This window comes from Castanea sativa, chromosome 6, assembly GCF_040712315.1.
Source record: "Castanea sativa cultivar Marrone di Chiusa Pesio chromosome 6, ASM4071231v1".
Taxonomy (NCBI): domain Eukaryota; kingdom Viridiplantae; phylum Streptophyta; class Magnoliopsida; order Fagales; family Fagaceae; genus Castanea; species Castanea sativa.
In genome coordinates, this window is record NC_134018.1 from 5,602,187 (window position 1) to 5,619,814 (window position 17,628).

At 33.3% G+C, this 17,628-nt stretch overlaps 1 pseudogene; it reads left to right on the plus strand.

Moving 5' to 3' along the window:
• The first annotated feature begins 366 nt into the window (after positions 1–366).
• LOC142641478 (auxin-induced protein 15A-like) lies at positions 367–641 on the plus strand (annotated as a pseudogene).
• Positions 642–17,628: the final 16,987 nt, after the last annotated feature.

Genomic DNA, 17,628 nt, shown 5'->3' on the forward strand with positions numbered 1-17,628 from the left:
AAAATCAATTGTGGAGCAATAAGTTATTTAATGGATTTTTTACCCAAATTCACATGCTTGATTAAAATTTCAGACTATTTAATTACACCATATACAAAGGGAGATCAAAATAGGCAGTGGAAGGTTTTAGTAGAAAGTGAAAGAGTAAAAGCAAAGGTAGATTAAAAGCAAAAACGGAGGGAGATTGAAAAAAATGAGGTTGGTCTAAAAAACTATTTTAGTTTAAGTTTTTGGGTTGGGTCTTACCTTGTACATATAATTCCACAGCCACAAGTCTTCACATCCTTTGGTATCAAATCCTTACTTTTTCCTCTCTCTCGTTTGTGATCTTTGCCATTTTTTAGGCAGTAATAGAGACAGATAGCAATGGCTATTCGTTTGCTTAGTCTTATACATGCAATGCACATTCTCTGCCAATCAAACTGATTTTCAAAACATGCTGCTTCAAAATATTTAGATGTTCCAAAAGGCTACCTTGCAGTATATGTTGGAGAATGTGAAAAGAAGCGATTTGTGATTCCTATTTCGTTCTTGAACCAGCCCAGGAAGAATTTGGATTTGATTATCCAATGGGTGGTCTCACAATTCCTTGCAGTGAAGATATTTTCATTGATCTCACTTCTTGCTTACATGAATTGTGATATGCCAGCAAAAAAATGAAAAGAGTAGACAATTTTGTAAATCCAAGTAAATTCTTTAATTCTTTTAAGAAGAAGAGGAGATGGATATTGTTTATCAAAAAAAGAAAAAAAGAAAAGAAATTGAATTATTGCAGTTCCTCCACATTCTTCAGGAAAAAAATGTATAATTGAGAACACCTTTTAGTTGAAACCAATCCTCATTGATTCTATGATATTTCAAGCCCCTTTTATTAAATTTGATTTGTCATGGTTTTCTATGGATAATATTTTATGCAGCTTTTATGCAATCTCAAAGTCATCTTCAGATATTTATTTGAGTAATTTCTCTTTTTAAGTACTCAATTGTCTTCAATTGTTCATAGAGTTCATTTAAACCAATTACGATGTCATCAAACTCAGCTTTATCTAAATGAAACAATGACTCATTTCTCCATGTAATTGTATTCTGCTTGGATTTGTCTTTTTGGTTGGTAATTTAGAAGTTTAAACTTGGCTTGAATTTTAATCAATATTTATATATATTTAAAAGCAGAAACGTAGCATTTATTGTTGTTATGTTTCTGTTAAGCTACTTCATTCTTCATGTCATTGCCACATCATTATTGTTTTTTATATTTATTTTTTACCTTTAATTTTTTTTTGACAATATTAAATATATAAATACATTGGCTTTACAAATTCAACTTAGATGGTTTTAACTTTACATATTCACATATTTTAATTTTGATGTTATAACTAAGTACTATATATATATATATATATATATATATATATATATATATATATATATATATATATATATCAGGGGCGGAGCCAAGGGGGGCAGCTGCCCCCCCTGACCTGCCCTAGAATTTGTAAATAATAGTATTTTTTTTTTGGAGAAGCTTATATAATAATATAATAATAGAGTTTGATGATAGAAAGCCTAAATTTTTCCCTACACATATCAAAAAGCATGTTACTATAAGAGAAAAAAACAATCACCATACTAGTTTTCGTCTTTTTCTAGTGGGCCATTTTAATAGTTAAATTTACTATTATAAAATTTCTTTGCTTCTTACAAGGTCACAGTATATAATACAAACTACAAATTACAAACTAGTATTTTTTAGACATAAAAAAGGTCAATGATGAAAAAATTGAAATCACCTTCTTTTTGTGTATAGAGCATTAAAAAATCTACTTTGTGTTCTTTCCATTCAAGATGTAAATCACAATATATGATTTAATTTTTTTTTCTAGTGACCCACATGTATGAGATGATGTGCTAAGTTGAGGAATGTTGTGAAATTGCTCTGAATTTTTATTGTATCCTTGACATGACTTATATTTTCTTCTAATTTTTTCACAGTTTCATACTCTTTCTATAAATCTTAATTTTAACTACTTAAACAAATAAAGAAACATATGCTTAATTCTACAAATTTTTTAAAAAGAATGCAAGGCACTGAAACATTAATACAACTTTATAGGTATATTATTATATTCCTAACACTCCTACATTGATTTATTTTCTCAATTTATTTTAATTTCAACATTATGTATTTAGATTTTTTTTTATTTACTATAATTTGATTATTTTTGTTTTCTTTATTTTAATGATATGAAATACATACACACACATGTAGTTAATTGAGCTTATGAAGAAACATGATCATACTAATGAGCATTGAAGTGTCATTTAATCTTACCCCCCTAATTTGAAATCCTGGCTCCGCCACTAATATATATTTCTCTTAGACGGTTTTAACTTTATATATAATTTTGTCCATCTATCTTCCTATATTTTGCCTTTTCTTATCTCATCTTCTTACTATAAATTTGTCACTTTGTCCCATTTTATGCATATTTTTTCCACACAAAAAGGTTATTTCTCGCCCCTCTCTCTCTCTCTCTCTCTCTCTTTATTTTTTCATTTTTTGTTGGATTTTTTATGAGGTTTGTACTCTCATTGTCTTATTATTGACTAATTTATATGTGTTACTTGATGTAAGTTTTTCTTTTATCATTTTATTTACAACACAAAATAGTTTTAATATTGTTGACTAGATTTAGGAAAAAATCATATTATAATATGTCTATATTTTGTGTCGTTGTCAGGTTTTAGTTTATTTGGAAAACAACAGGATGGTTTGGACAATACAATGACAAACAATTCATACGGTTGAAGAAGATGGTATTTGTATAGTTTCTTTTCATTATTTGTAAATATTTTGTTTAACATATTAGTAACAAATTGTTATGTCTTTATTATATGATATTTTTAGATGCTTGAGTAATTGTTTTAAGCATTTACGAATATTTTGTATTATTCATATTCCTTATCTCATTTGTGTATTCTTTGAGATTTTTCAATAAAAAAAATTCAATTTTGTGTTTAAAATTATTTATTTATCTACTCATTTTCCATATGTTAAATTAGGTGTTAGGTTAGATTATGATGGTATTAACACAATACTTATTATTTTTATTATAAAAAAAAATTCTTTAAATTTTCCCTTTGTACTCTTGGTTAGAATGATTATATATAAAGTTATAACCATCACTTTTTTTCTTGGGAGTAATGACATATTTCTATTGCGTCATTTCAAAATCTTATTAAAGATTTTGAATTTGATTTTGAATTGGATATTTGGCTTGATCACATCACTTTTGAAATGTTTTACATATTCAAAAGAACTTTGACTTTGATATGATTTTTATTTTTCCCTTTCTTTTTTTGAATTGTAATTTTTTTATAAGTTTTTTGGTGTTTTGATTGTACATTAGATACGATTGGATTTGAAGAAGTTTTTTTAAAAAACTAAAAAAAAAAATTCAAATTTTATATACTTTTTGATGATAACAAAATGTTATAAATAATTTTTATTAAAAAATTAATATTTTTGCTACCTTTTGAATTCTTGAGAAAAATTGTATTATTTTCATTTTGGTACGACAAAAATTATATATATTAAATTTGCGATTGTTCCTATAATAAATGAAAATATGATTATGAAATGAATTACTATTTATTAAATTAGTCTAAACTGCAAAAAATAAATTTAATGAGATCATCCTAAAAATATTATCAGGTGCAACACGCGGGTTCGTGACTAGTATATCTAAAAGCTGAGATGCAGAATTTAATGTTGTTATACTCCTAGTGAGCCACCTCATCAGCCATGTCATACTTTAAAAAAATTCCTTGATGACTTTTCTATTTTATTTTTATAAAATAACTAGTCCCAGACCTGCGCATTGCACGGGACAATTTTTTTTAGAGTTATCTCATAAATATGTTATTATTATTGTTGTTGTTGTTGTTGTTGTTGTTTTACTATTGTCTATGTAACGTATGTAAAATTCTTAAATGATAAAATTATTAGAATCATGCTATGCAATAGAATAATATTATATTGTTTATAATGCTATAGGACAACATTTAACAATCAAAGAGAAAAAAAAGGAAAAAGAAAAAAACTTAAAACACAAAACTAAATTGCATCAACTCAAAGTAGAGTTCTTAAAAATACAAAAAAAATTAATAATCTAAAACAGAGATGCAAGAAAAATAAAAAATCCACCAAAAAATTGAGAGAAAGAAATACCTTTTTTGTGAGGGAAAATTATGCATAGAAATATAGGATAGAAAAGATAATGAAAAATTTATAGAAGGAGGATAAGAAGAAGAAGAAACAAAATAAATGAAGATAAAGGAAAAGATGAAGAGTGATATTAAGGTAGAGGGTAGTGGGGAGATGAAATGTGAAAGGAATGACAAATATTGGGGAAAGTGTAAATGTTAAAAAAAAAAAAAAGTAAGATTTTATAAGGAAATTTTTATTTATTTGTATTTTATATGTTTAATTTTTAAAAATTAAAAGAGAGAAAATATTAATAATCTAATGATATGGAGGATATGACTGAATTTAAATGGTCAATTGTAGTAGTGCTATTGATGTTAGCTTGAATATAACTAAATTAAAGTTACTTTATGATGTTGAGTTAACAAACGAATTTGTGGTTACTAGAAAACTACCCTTTTTTTTTTTTAATAAAAAGAATAAACTAGAAAGCTGAACATGAATTGTCTTGGGTGAGATTGAAGCTTCGCATAAATTAATGGAGCCTCATGAGACCTATCAACCATTATAGCTCTAAAGAATATCAATAACAAAAACTTAGCATAAATCAATCTTTACCTTTTGCAAGTCAAGAAGCTACACATACAATCTAATGTACATCATTACTCAACAATGTTTGAACTCACCACACAGCAAAGTAATCATGCAAATGAACTTTGAAATATCTATTTGGAGTTACGATCGATGGTACGTAGCTTTCACGAAAAAATATGTGGTAGTGGTAAATTAAACAACAATACTATTCAACTACTTAGATTTATCATGATATGAGGAGAACATGAATGCATTATGAACCCCTTTGTTCCTTATGACCCATACAAAATTTAAACTGTTGGAATTAAGAAGAAATAGATTTCTAAATATATAAATAAAATAGATTTGGTTAGAAGTCAATCATTGCACATGAGGAGAAAAAAAAAACATGAAAAGATAACGTATCAAGTCTAAAAGGAACTTCATAGAACAAATGTCATGTTGTACAAAAAGAACATATATAGAACAACTAAATAGGTGAATCCAAAGCAACCCAAACTAAGAATTTAAAGAAAAACACATGTAATAAAATTGACAATATAAGAAAAAAAAAACTTAAATTACAAAACTAAATTGCATCAGCTCAATATAAAGTTGTAAAGAACACAACAATTTATCAACCTAAAGCAGAGATGCAAGAAAAATAAAAAAAAATCCACCAAATAATTGAGAGAGGGAGAGAGAGAGAGAGAGAGAGAGAAAGAAAACCTTTTTTTTTTTAGGGAAAAGTATGTAAAGAATGGAAGAGAGAATAACAAATTTATAGTAAGAAAGTGTGAATAAGAAATAACAAAAAAAAAAAAAGAAAAAAAAAGAAAGGAAGATGAAGAGTGATATTAAGGTAGAGTGTAGTGGGAAGATGAAAATGTAAGGAAGAGGGTAGTGAGGAGATGAAAAGGTAAGGTAGAGGATAGTGGGAGATGAAAAGTGATATTAAGGTAAAGGGTAGTGGGGAGGTAAGGGATAGAGAAATGTTGGAGAGAGTGTAAATATTTAAAAAATATATAGAGAAATTGGAAAGAAAAATGATAATGACGTAGATGTTGATGTGACTCAACTGGATTGTAGCAACAATAAATACTACACTTTAGCTTTTAGATATAATATAGATATAGATTAAATATAGTTCATTGACAAACCTGTTAATGCACTCCATTATTATTCAACATGTTACTATTTATTTGTTTAAAATGCAAATATTTAACTATTCAGCTACCTAAATTAATTTCAACTTTTCATTTTCTTTTTTATAATTTCAAGTAATTGTTAAAATTGAATAATTCATTATTTTGTTAGTAGATATATGCACATGTTTGACTATTCATTACAAACATTAGTATTCATTAGATGCAAATGTTTGATTATATTCAATTACCCAAATTGATTTTAACTTTTCGTTTTCTTCTCTCTAATTTCAAGTAATTTTTAAAATTCTCATCTTCATATTCTATAAATAAATAAAAAAACTCTTCTTCTCTTCCTTAAACCTTTCTCCTCTCTTTGTCTTTTTATCTCCCTACTACTTTTCACTTTATTGTTAAACTTCTTACATCATTTCCTTTTCTTATATTTTGACTCTTCTTCTCTCCATCTTATTTTGTATAAATTTGATATCATTTATTCCATTCAATCCATATTTTTTCCACACAAAAACTGTGAGTACTCTCTCTCTCTCTCTCTCTCTCTCGCTCTCTCTCTCTCTCTCTCTCTCTCTCTCTCTCTCTCTCTATTTTTGTTCTTTCTTATAGCTTTAATTAGGTTGATGGTTTTTTATTTAATTTTTTTGTGTTGTATTTTTTAAATTTCCCATCACAAATCACTCTTATAAATTTGGTTTGGGTTAATATGTAATTCTTTTTTAAATAGAAATTTGAGTTTATACATGGCTACAAATTTGAATGTGCCTACCAATGAACTTCCATTGAACAGAAATGTATTCACAATGTTTTTAGCTTCGTATACTTCTTTGGTAATGTGAATTTGGGAAAGAGAAAAGGGTAGGCAAATGATGCATGGTCATTTATAATCTCCTATGTCTTGAAGAAAGTGAAGGGCCTATTAGTCTCCCTTCTACTGGAATTTTGTATAGAAAGCATTTTACTATAAGTTTCTTGACTTTTTGTTATTTTTATTTTGATCATTTTATTACAAATAATTAGCATCTCCACTATCAAATTTTTAGTTAATTTGAACTTTCTTGGTAAAGTTTTACTTTGCTTAGTTGATCATCTTTACTAAAAATGCCAAAAAGAGAATAAAATAAAATATAATTTACTCTAAAGCATCATTATGCTATTAATGTTTTTGTGTATAGATATTTAAGGAACTTTTTCTTTTTTGCATTTTATTTTATATTTCCACTTTATGATAGATGATTTATTGTTTATGATCTATTGCATAGTTATCTTTATTTACTTTTTCACTTAGTTTCAATTGTGAAGAAGAAAGAGATGTGGATATATGTTTTGGAGAAAAATGTACTTATAAGAGTTGAATCGCATACATCTGTATAATAATAAATAAGGTATACATAGTTACAACTTGGTCTAATAGGTCTGACACTATCAATTTAAAAAAAAAAAAATTATTGCATTGTGGTTTCATATATATATATACCTAACTACAAAAAACTTCTAATTTAAAATATAATTTCAAATAACACATATTGAACTTTTAAAAATATATTAATTCAATAACTATCTAATAAAAAAGAATTATATCAAATTTTCCCATGCATCGAGCGGCTCTATGGGTAGTTAAATTAAATTACAAAACTTTTGACAAGTTAAGAGCATTGTTGAGCAAGCTCTCAAGAGACCAGCTAGATGATCCGAAATAACCTAAAGTCTTCCATCATGAAGTCCAAATACAGAAATCATTGTGCAACTTTCTTTCCCAACATAGAATAGAATGATTTAAGATAAGTTTCAATGTCAAGTCTTCGTTGTAAACTTAGCTCCAATTCAAAGATTGGTCTAAAGAGTAATGCTACATATAAAATATTTGACAACATTTTTACATTAATTGAATTGAGAGACTTTTATTAATTCTTATCTGAACCTAATGTTAATATATATATTTTTACTTGCCATTAATAATTGTCAATATTTTTTTTGGTTTGGTTTTAAGACTTTCTCTTGGCCTAAATCATAATGATGGTGGCAGCTTTCTCTTGAGGTCAGCTTTGCTGCCAATTTTTAAGCGCTCCTAATTTGACACAGTAAACTTGTCCCTTCCAACACGGCTCACTCTGTCCCTCTCATATTTCCCTACTTTCTTGGGTACGAAAAATGAAAAAAGTCCAATACCCAACAGCCCAAACAAAATCAAACTGAACATCAAGACTGCCAGACTTCAAACCCTTTTCTCTCTGTCTCTCTCAATCTCAAATGGTTCGGCTGATCTATTTCTCCACCTTCAATTTATCCTTTCTAACTCTTTCATCTGCCAATGACACCGCAGTCATGGCCAAGCTCCTAGCCTCCTTTAGAACCGCCCCAAGCGGCTGGTCCACCACCACAGACTGCTGCAAGTGGAAAAATGTTAACTGCGACGGAAGCAACCGTGTTTCACCTCCATCAACTTAGTTTCTCAGTCTCTCACAAGGACTCTTCCTTCCAATCTCGGCACTCTCACCAAACTCACCACCCTCTCTCCAAGGCAACTCTCTCTCTCTTTGGTCCTCTCCCTTCCCTTGCCAACCTCACTTCTCTCCAAAGTCTCTACCTTGACAACAACAACAACTTCGCCTCCATTCCTTCCTTCAGGTTTCTTCCAGGGACACACAAACAGACCTGTTGAACACGGTTCCAGTTCTAGGCCTGTGAAGAAGAAGACTATATCTGAAGAAAACGCACCGTTTCATTTTACATAATATTGGGCAATCAAACGCACCGTTTTTCACTTATGTGTTGACTCTCTCGGGCGCTTTAATGAAACGGTGCGCATCACTCTAATTTGTTTCAATTGGCAGTTCAGTCTGGCGCGAACTTCAGTTAGTGCAGTGTAACTAACTCCCCAAATTATCAGGAGCTTTAACTTAATGGCTTAGCTTGGTCTTGTTGTATATAAACCACTCTGCGGGCATAATCGAATAGAAGTTTCTTTCATTCTTCTCTCTCTCTCGCTCCTTAACTTTCTTGCACTTTCTCTCATTTTCTCAGACTCTCTCTTGCTTGTGATTGTTCATATACACTCGTTTTCTCTGTGATCTTAACAGAAGCTTAGTTCTCACCGAGTTGACTCAGGCCACTATTTTAGTCACTTCTATGCTAGCATTGCAATCATTATTGGGTCTTCATCAAATTTTGTTGGTCCCTTCTTCAGTCTTCAAGACCTTCAATTTTCTCACAACAGTCTCGATAAAAGTGGTGGTTCTAAGATTTTTTTTTTAATTGGTGATTTAAAAAACTTAAATTATATAAAATTTAATAAAAAAATAACTTGAATATATCAACGGATTAAAAAAAAAACCCAAATATATGAAGTATTACAACTTCTTTCTATTAACAAAGAGAAGAAAAAAAAAAGACTAATAAGATAAGAGTAAAAAAGTAAGAGAATTGTTGAATCCAAATCAATATATATCTATATAATATATTATATATAATAGCAAAAGCTTTTTCCTGTAATTAAGGAGGTGTTACTATGTAGGAAAACTGATCACTTAAAATCTTAAGACGTATGCAATTTAAAAGTTACAAAATAGTACGTTGTACCATTTGAGGGCTTTAAAATTTATCCATTTACCATGCACACTGTTTAAAGCAAAAACACCATTAAATTGAAAGAGACTAAGAGAGACTCTGATAAAGAGAGAGAGAGAGAGAGAGAGAGAGAGGATTCGATTAGGCACTGAGAGAAAAATCTGAGAAAACTACATATACCCATAGTTTTTTATCAAGAAAAAAAAATGTTTCCTAGTTCCTTTAAAATACTCTTTGTTTCCAATTATGCTAAAACGACCTTTTTTCTTTTTGTTTTTTCCAGGAAAAGAAGCAGAAGAAGAAGGAAGATGAAGCCGAATAAAAAGAGTTCCCTCCGATGGCAAAGATTTCATGTGAGAAAGCACGAGATTTTGTCAAGTTGTGTATTCTATGCAAAAAGAATTGAAATATTCTCAAGTGTCACATTAGAGATAAAAAAAAATTAAATATTAATTTTTTATTTCATTTTGGTTCATTGTTTCAAGCCTTTTCTAACTAAAAAATAAATATTTTTGTATCATTTGGTTTAATGTTTCAAGACTTTTCATCTCTCACACATACACACAAAACTGTTTGCATTTTAATATGTGGACAATTTTCACCTCTTGTACTTTTACCCTTTTATATATACCTACTCATAGCCCTTCATGCCATACCATGTCAAATACACATAGACAAAAAAACGATATCCTTAACCTTTAATTTTTCGACGATACCTACCTAGCTCTAACATTGTTGTTTCATCTAATCTTAACCCATATGCGTTGGCTACAACCAAAGGGAGAGCTTGCATTTTATATTGAGTGACAACAATAATTATGATTTTGATGTTAAGGTCGGAAGTTGTAGATTTGTGGGCTTTGTAAATGATGTAGATGTGATTGACTGTGGGTGTTTGAAATGTGTATTTTGTTTTAGAATTAAGGAGAAAGAGAAAGATACATTCTATATCAACTTTTATTCTATAATATTCCTCCAAAAAAAATTTTCTTCTCATTACTTCAATTGAATAATTATAATGGATATGTGTGTACAATTTATAATTGTTGTTTTTTATGATGAACTCATTACTAATAAAGTTCTATAACAATTATGTTATAATAAATATACAACATTCTTTAAAATCATCTTATATAAAATATTACAACATTATATGTGTATCACACGGGTAGTATAGGATTTGCTGTGAAATTATTGTAAATAAGTTATGGACGTAGCATTACTACTATTTTTGTTAAACTTAAATTATTGTGATTTTCATGTTAGGGTATTCAACAATTTTTTTAGGATGATCTTAATAAGTTAATTTAGTAAAAAATATATTATATATATATATATATATATATATATATATATATATATATTGTGGGGAGTAAAAGGACCCAAGTGGGCATATGGGTCTTTAGGCTGTAGCAAGGAGGGCCGACCTACTCTTGAGCTAAAAATTTGTTAGTATTGCGAATCGGCCCATACGCCGAGGATCCGAGGACACATCCGAGGGTAAGTTTCTCCTCGGATAGACCTAGGAGAACTCAGAGCTTCACTATGAAGGTCAAGGAAATATTTCGGAAAGACTGTTGGTTAAAAGGGGGAAACCTTGAACCTTCGAGGTACACCGGTGTTAGAAAAATACCAAAAGCAAAGGCTGCCACCTCCACATTAAAGACACTGCACCTACCTCCCTGGCCGCATTAATGGGAAAGTGACCTCTGAACAGTAGAATTGAAACTTCTAGTCACTATTCAAAGGCATTAAAAAAAGAAATATCTAGGAGGGAGGGGGTTAGAGCAACACGTGGATAAAGTATCAGAAAAAAAAGTATTTAAGGGGGATGAACGCCAAAGAAGAAGGGGGGTCGGTAACTAAGAAAGAAATTAAGAATTGTAACCTTTAAGAAAGAAAGAGAAATAATACAGAAGTAGTCCTCGGCTCACGTCCGAGGAAGTCTATTTGCAATTATCATTTATTATTTACAAGTGTTTGTAACTTTTAGCCTGTTATCAAGTTCTTAGTACTTCTAATCTAGATTTCAAGCCCACACTCTACAAATTTCATTGTTTAAGGCTCATTGGGCCTGAGCCCGTGATTGTCTTTGGGTCCAGGTGCAATCGTGCACTTACAATTGGCGCCGTCTGTGAGAATCTAGTCAAAAAAGAGCTGGGATACGATGGCAGGCCTAGGTTCTCACCATACAGAATCATAGGGATCGCAACCGGAAGATCATTTCGAGCGTCTTGAGCGTCAAAGGGATTGTGAGGGAAGTGTCCATACAGAATACCCCAAGGCTAGCCATACTCAGAGCGGGGGTAGCACCACCCACGAGGATGGTGCTAAAGCCATGCAGAAGGAGATTGGTCATCTGAAAAGAAAGCTGCGCCGCGCCAGACGTAAGTCTTCACCGTCCTCATCTAATCCTTCTTCAGAGGAAGCCCGGGGAGGTAGTTACAGCTCAAGGTCATGCTCACCCCCCAGCGCAATGTCCTCTTGTGAGGAGGACGACCAGCCAACTCGCAGACGCAAGAAGCTTCCTTCTAGGGGCTTAGGGAACGATGCTATGAGTCGGGCGTTGCACCAACTCTCCAAATCTCCGTTTTCACAGAGGATTGAAAAAGGGAGGCTTCCCAAGAGGTTTACCCAACCCACCTTTACCATCTACAATAGTCGGACTGATCTGGTGGAGCACGTGAGTCACTTTAACCAGAGAATGGCGGTGCACTCTCACAACGAGACCCTGATGTGTAAAGTTTTCCCCTCTAGCTTGGGACCTGTTGCTATGAGGTGGTTCAACGGCCTTAAATCGGGGTCTATAGGTTCGTTTGGGGAGCTCACTAGAGCATTCGCTTTGCGGTTCATTACTTGTAGTAGGGTACCTCGGCCATTGGACTCGCTGCTATCTATGACCATGAGGGAAGGGGAGACGTTGAAAGCATACTCCGACCGTTACTGGGAGATGTTTAATGAAATAGATGGTGACTTTGATGTGGCGGCGCTTAATACCTTTAAGGTAGGTCTTCCTACTGATCACGACTTGAGAAAGTCTTTGACTAAAAAGCCCGTCCGCAGCGTACGTCGCCTCATGGATCGTATTGATGAATACAAAAAGGTAGAGGAAGACCAGCAGCAAAGAAAGGGAAAGGAGAAGGTTATCTCGCAGGAGAGAAGGGATTTTAGGTCGGACAGGTACCACAACAACAAACCGAGGAGAGATTATGTTGGGCAGTCCGGCTCGGCAGCACCTCAGGCCGTGAACACTATGTTCCGAGAACCAGTACATCAGTTGCTGGAGAAAGTTCGTAAGGAGCCCTTCTTCAGATGGCCTGGTAAGATGGCAGGAGACCCTGCGAAGAGGAATCAGAACCTATTTTGTCAGTACCACCAGGATGTGGGCCACACTACCGAGAACTGTCGGACCCTTTGGAACCACCTGGAGCAGCTAGTCAGTGAAGGGAAACTAAAGCAGCACTTGTGTCAACCTGGTGGACAGGGCAATCAATCTGGCTCGAACAATCAGAAGAATAATCCATCTCGGCCCGCATCGGGAATGATTAATGTTATCTTCGCTGCACCTGGCAGGACTGGCTCAGGTCCCACTAGGGTGATGGCGGTTTCCCATTCTCAGGCCGAGGAACCAGGCTGCAGGCCGAAGAGGTTGAAGGTGACCTTACCCATCTTAGGATTTTCGGAGGAAGATAAGGTTGGTACCATTCAACCCTATGACGATGCTCTTGTGGTCACTCTTAGGATAGGGAGTTATGATGTGAAGAGAGTGATGATTGATCAGGGCAGCGGTGCAGATATCATGTACCCTAATTTATTCAAGGGGCTAAGGCTGAAGTTGGAGGATCTCACTCCTTATGATTCCCCACTTATAAGCTTTGAAGGAAGAGCTGTTGTGCCGAAGGGATAGATTCGTTTGCCCGTTCAATCTGGTTCAGAAACGGTTGAGGTGGATTTCATTGTGGTTGATGCGTACTCCCCATATACAGCTATCCTCGCAAGGCCATGGCTGCACGCTCTGGGAGCTGTCTCCTCTACCTTGCATGTTAAGGTTAAGTTCCCTGCGGGGGAGTATGTTGAGGAAATCCTCGGCAGCCAATCGGTGGCCAGGCAATGCATATCGGCTGCAGTGCTTTATCAGTCAGAAGCCGAGTCATCAGCTTTGCCCATTCGAGAGTCATAACAATTAACAGCTCCGGATGCACCTAGAGCGGTGACAGGAGATGAGGCTGTTTGTGAGGAGTTAGAGAAGTTTTTAATAGCAGATGACCCAGAGAGGTTCTTCCAAGTTGGCATACGTTTGCCACACCAAGAGAAGATGGAGTTGTTGGAATTTCTGAAGGACAATATTGATGTTTTTGCGTGGGACCCTTATGGGGCCCCAAGCGTAGATCCGAGCTTCATTTGTCATCGTTTAAACGTCAACCCTACCATTATGCCGAGAAGGCAGCCACCTCGGCGTTCTTCCAAAGAACATGCCGAGGCTGTAAAGGAAGAGGTACTCAAACTCAAGATGGCTGGGGCTATTAAAGAAGTTTCCTACCCCGAATGGTTGGCGCATACGGTTGTGGTTAAAAAGAAGAATGGAACGTGGAGAGTATGTGTGGACTTCACAGATTTGAACAAGGCCTGCCCCAAGGATTCGTTCCTAATGCCGCGTATTGATCAACTGGTGGATGCCACTGTCGGACATCCTCGAATGAGTTTTTTGGACGCCTTCCAGGATTACCATTAGATTCCACTAGCATTGGAGGATCAGGAGAAGACTGCTTTCATTACTCCAACAGGGAACTACCACTATAAGGTCATGCCATTTGGGTTGAAGAATGCTGGGGCTACCTACCAAAGAATGATGACCAGAATGTTTGAACAGCAACTAGGGAAGACCATTGAGGTGTATGTAGATGATATGGTGGTGAAGAGCAAAACAATACCTTCACACGTCAAAGATCTAGCCGACACCTTCCAGGTGCTAAGAAAGTATGAGCTGCGCCTTAACGCCTCAAAGTGCTCTTTTGGCGTGGGGTCTGGAAAGTTCTTGGGATATATGATTACTCATAGAGGCATAGAGGTAAACCCAGCGCAGGTTAAGGCTATTCAGGATTTGCGACTGCCTCGGAACCCAAAAGAAATCCAGAAATTGACCGGAATGATTGCCGCATTGAACAGATTTATATCTCGGTCAGCTGACCGGTATCGTCCTTTCTTCTAGTTGTTGAACAAGTGGAAAGGGTTTCAATGGACCGAGGACTGTGTGTTAGCTTTCCAACAGCTTAAGCAATATCTTTCTTGGCCACCCATTTTATCTCGCCCCGAGGTGGACGAGGTTTTGTTTACTTATCTGGCAGTGGCCGCTCACACGGTCAGCCTGGTCCTTATAAGGAATGAAAGCGGGGTGCAAAGACCGGTCTACTATGTTAGTAAGTCTTTGAATGAGGCCGAGGTGCGCTACCTACTCTTTGGAGAAAGCACTTCTAGCCATAGTTCATGCCACGCGGAAACTTCCTCATTATTTCCAGTCCCACACGGTGGTGGTTCTTACTCAATTGCCTCTCAAGGCGGTGTTACGCAGCGCCGATTACTTTGACAGGGTGGCGAAGTGTGGAACCATTCTAGAAGCCTTTGACGTTAAATACAAGCCTCGCACTCTATGTCTCAGACTTTCTCATTTTGGACTATAGTTCTATAAATATGATGAAATCTTTAAGTGTGTAAGAATGCATATATATGTTTAAGGCTATACTTTCAAATGGTAAGTCACTTAGTCCATGAAGTAAAGTTAGATGGTGAAAAGATTACTACCAATCTACCATCATCAAAATTGAACTATAGGATTATAAAAAAAATGATTCGGGAAAAAAAGAAGACAAATGTTTAGTGAAAGCATGCACATCATATCAGATCTATCAATCTTATAGAAAAACCAAAAATAATTGTAGATAACGAACAAAATAAATCATGAAACGTTTTTAAAATTTCAAGAATATTTTAGTAATAAAGTTTTAGTTGAAATAGTATTTTAAATTTCTTAAAACTACTTTATGAGCTGAATTTCAACTAGTAAAACATATCATAAAATATTAATATACTTATTTTGAGTTAAAGAGCATATTGTATGATGTATAGAGCTCACATATGCACATAGCATAAGTGAACAAGACCAAGTATTTTCCATACGATACAGAAAATGTTGTATTCAATGAAATGAAACGAATATGTTTTATGTACTGATCGGATGATATGAGATTTAAATTCATCAGGTAGGTAAACAAACTAATGACAAAATAGATTAAATGACACAATAATCTGAAAGAAATTTTCTAGAGAAGAAGCACTGATAATAAGAATAGATGGAATGATGTATGTGGTTTTTCTTTTATTGGGACTATGATTTTGGATTTGAACCTTAAATATTTTTGTTGAAAATACGAAGAAATCCATTTTGATCTTCAACTTTTCAAAGACACGGAAATGAAATGGACAAAAGAAATGACAATTGAATCAAAGTACTACCACAAATATAAACTTAGTCAAACATGTGCGAGGAAAGCTGAAGAAAAGAGATGCTTGTAATGCAAGTGGCATATGAAGATTAAACTGATTAAATTCAATGATTGAAATGTGATCTAATAGGGACTAGTGACTTTCACAATGCCACAAGATTTTCAGGGAACTAGTGGGAGACTGAGAAGTACGTCCATAAAAAAAAAAAAAACAAAATTACTATATGGCCAGAAATTATAAATAGATAAATTCTCCAACCATGCATTGAATTAATCAATTTACTTTTTAATAATTGAGTAGAGTCATTTTGAGTATTAAATCATTAAGATTATTTTATCTTATTTTTTGTGAAAAAATCGAACTTAATCCTTGGAGATTGAGATGCACTTGCCTTGAAACTATCAACCTTTGCTCGATCACCCCTCTCAACTTTGAGTTAGATTATTTATTTAAGTTTGGAACTTATTTTTTGAACAAGCTCAAACTTATTTATGTACTATACTTGATTAACTTCCTACACATATATAAACCACACATATATAAAGTAAATAAATATTATGAATGAAAATTTCTATGATTAAATCTATATTGATGATTAATACACAAATTGTTTAGAGTATACTGTTTGAATTAATTAGATAGATTGTTTTTAATTTGTGATCTTATATTATGGCTAGAAATCATATATAATTTTTACTAAAAAAATGGAGACAAGTTATTTATGTGCTAGATTAAGTGTTTTTTTTTTTTTTTTTGGAGAAACAAGATTTAGTGTATTTCTAAATCAATTGATTAATAATCCATGTTAGAGACTACCTTAAAATTTTCTTCACCTATGTCATAGTAAATGATTTTTCTCGTTTGCACAGGACAAATAGTCCAAAATGAGACAAAAAAGAAGTCAAAGTTGGTGTTCTGTGGGCATTGTTTTCACTTTTAAGTGGTGAGAAAGACAGCATGACTCACCTGCACAACGATTGAAAGAGGAAAATGTTTGCGTCATTTCAGGAACTTCATGTTTATTTTTCCGTCGGTATGCGTTTTTCTTTTTCTGTTTTAAATCACTGAAAATTTTTTCAGCTATTTTTATTTTCCTTTTGACCTTAAAAAGAAAGACTAAATTAATGTTTGACACAGTATTTACAATATTATATTAGATATCTATATTTTTGTGGATATTATGTGAGAGAGTTTGAATTACGTTGGATGTGAAACAATAATGCCCAAGACAAAAAAGAGGAGAATCACTTAAATAGTTCAGAGAAGAACGATTAATATACCAGTAGGTAAGAAAGATAAAGGCCAAAAATTACATTATTAAAAAAAATAAAATGTCAATTAAGAAAGTATCTGAAAATATAGTGTTAGATGGAGTAGAATGGAGAAGAATATAGTTTTGGCACAATTTTGTAGTTGTCTTTGACTTTTTGTGTTGCCTGTGTCCTTTTAGTTAATCACGCAAACATTGACGCCCATGTCGAGAAAAATCAACCCGCAGACGTTCTGTTGTTATCCATTGCATCAATCCCCAATGAGTAAGCTAGGAACATCACTTTTAGCGCAACTTGGTGCCATAACTCATTTATAATTAGGATGGATATATTCATTGGATATTAAGGG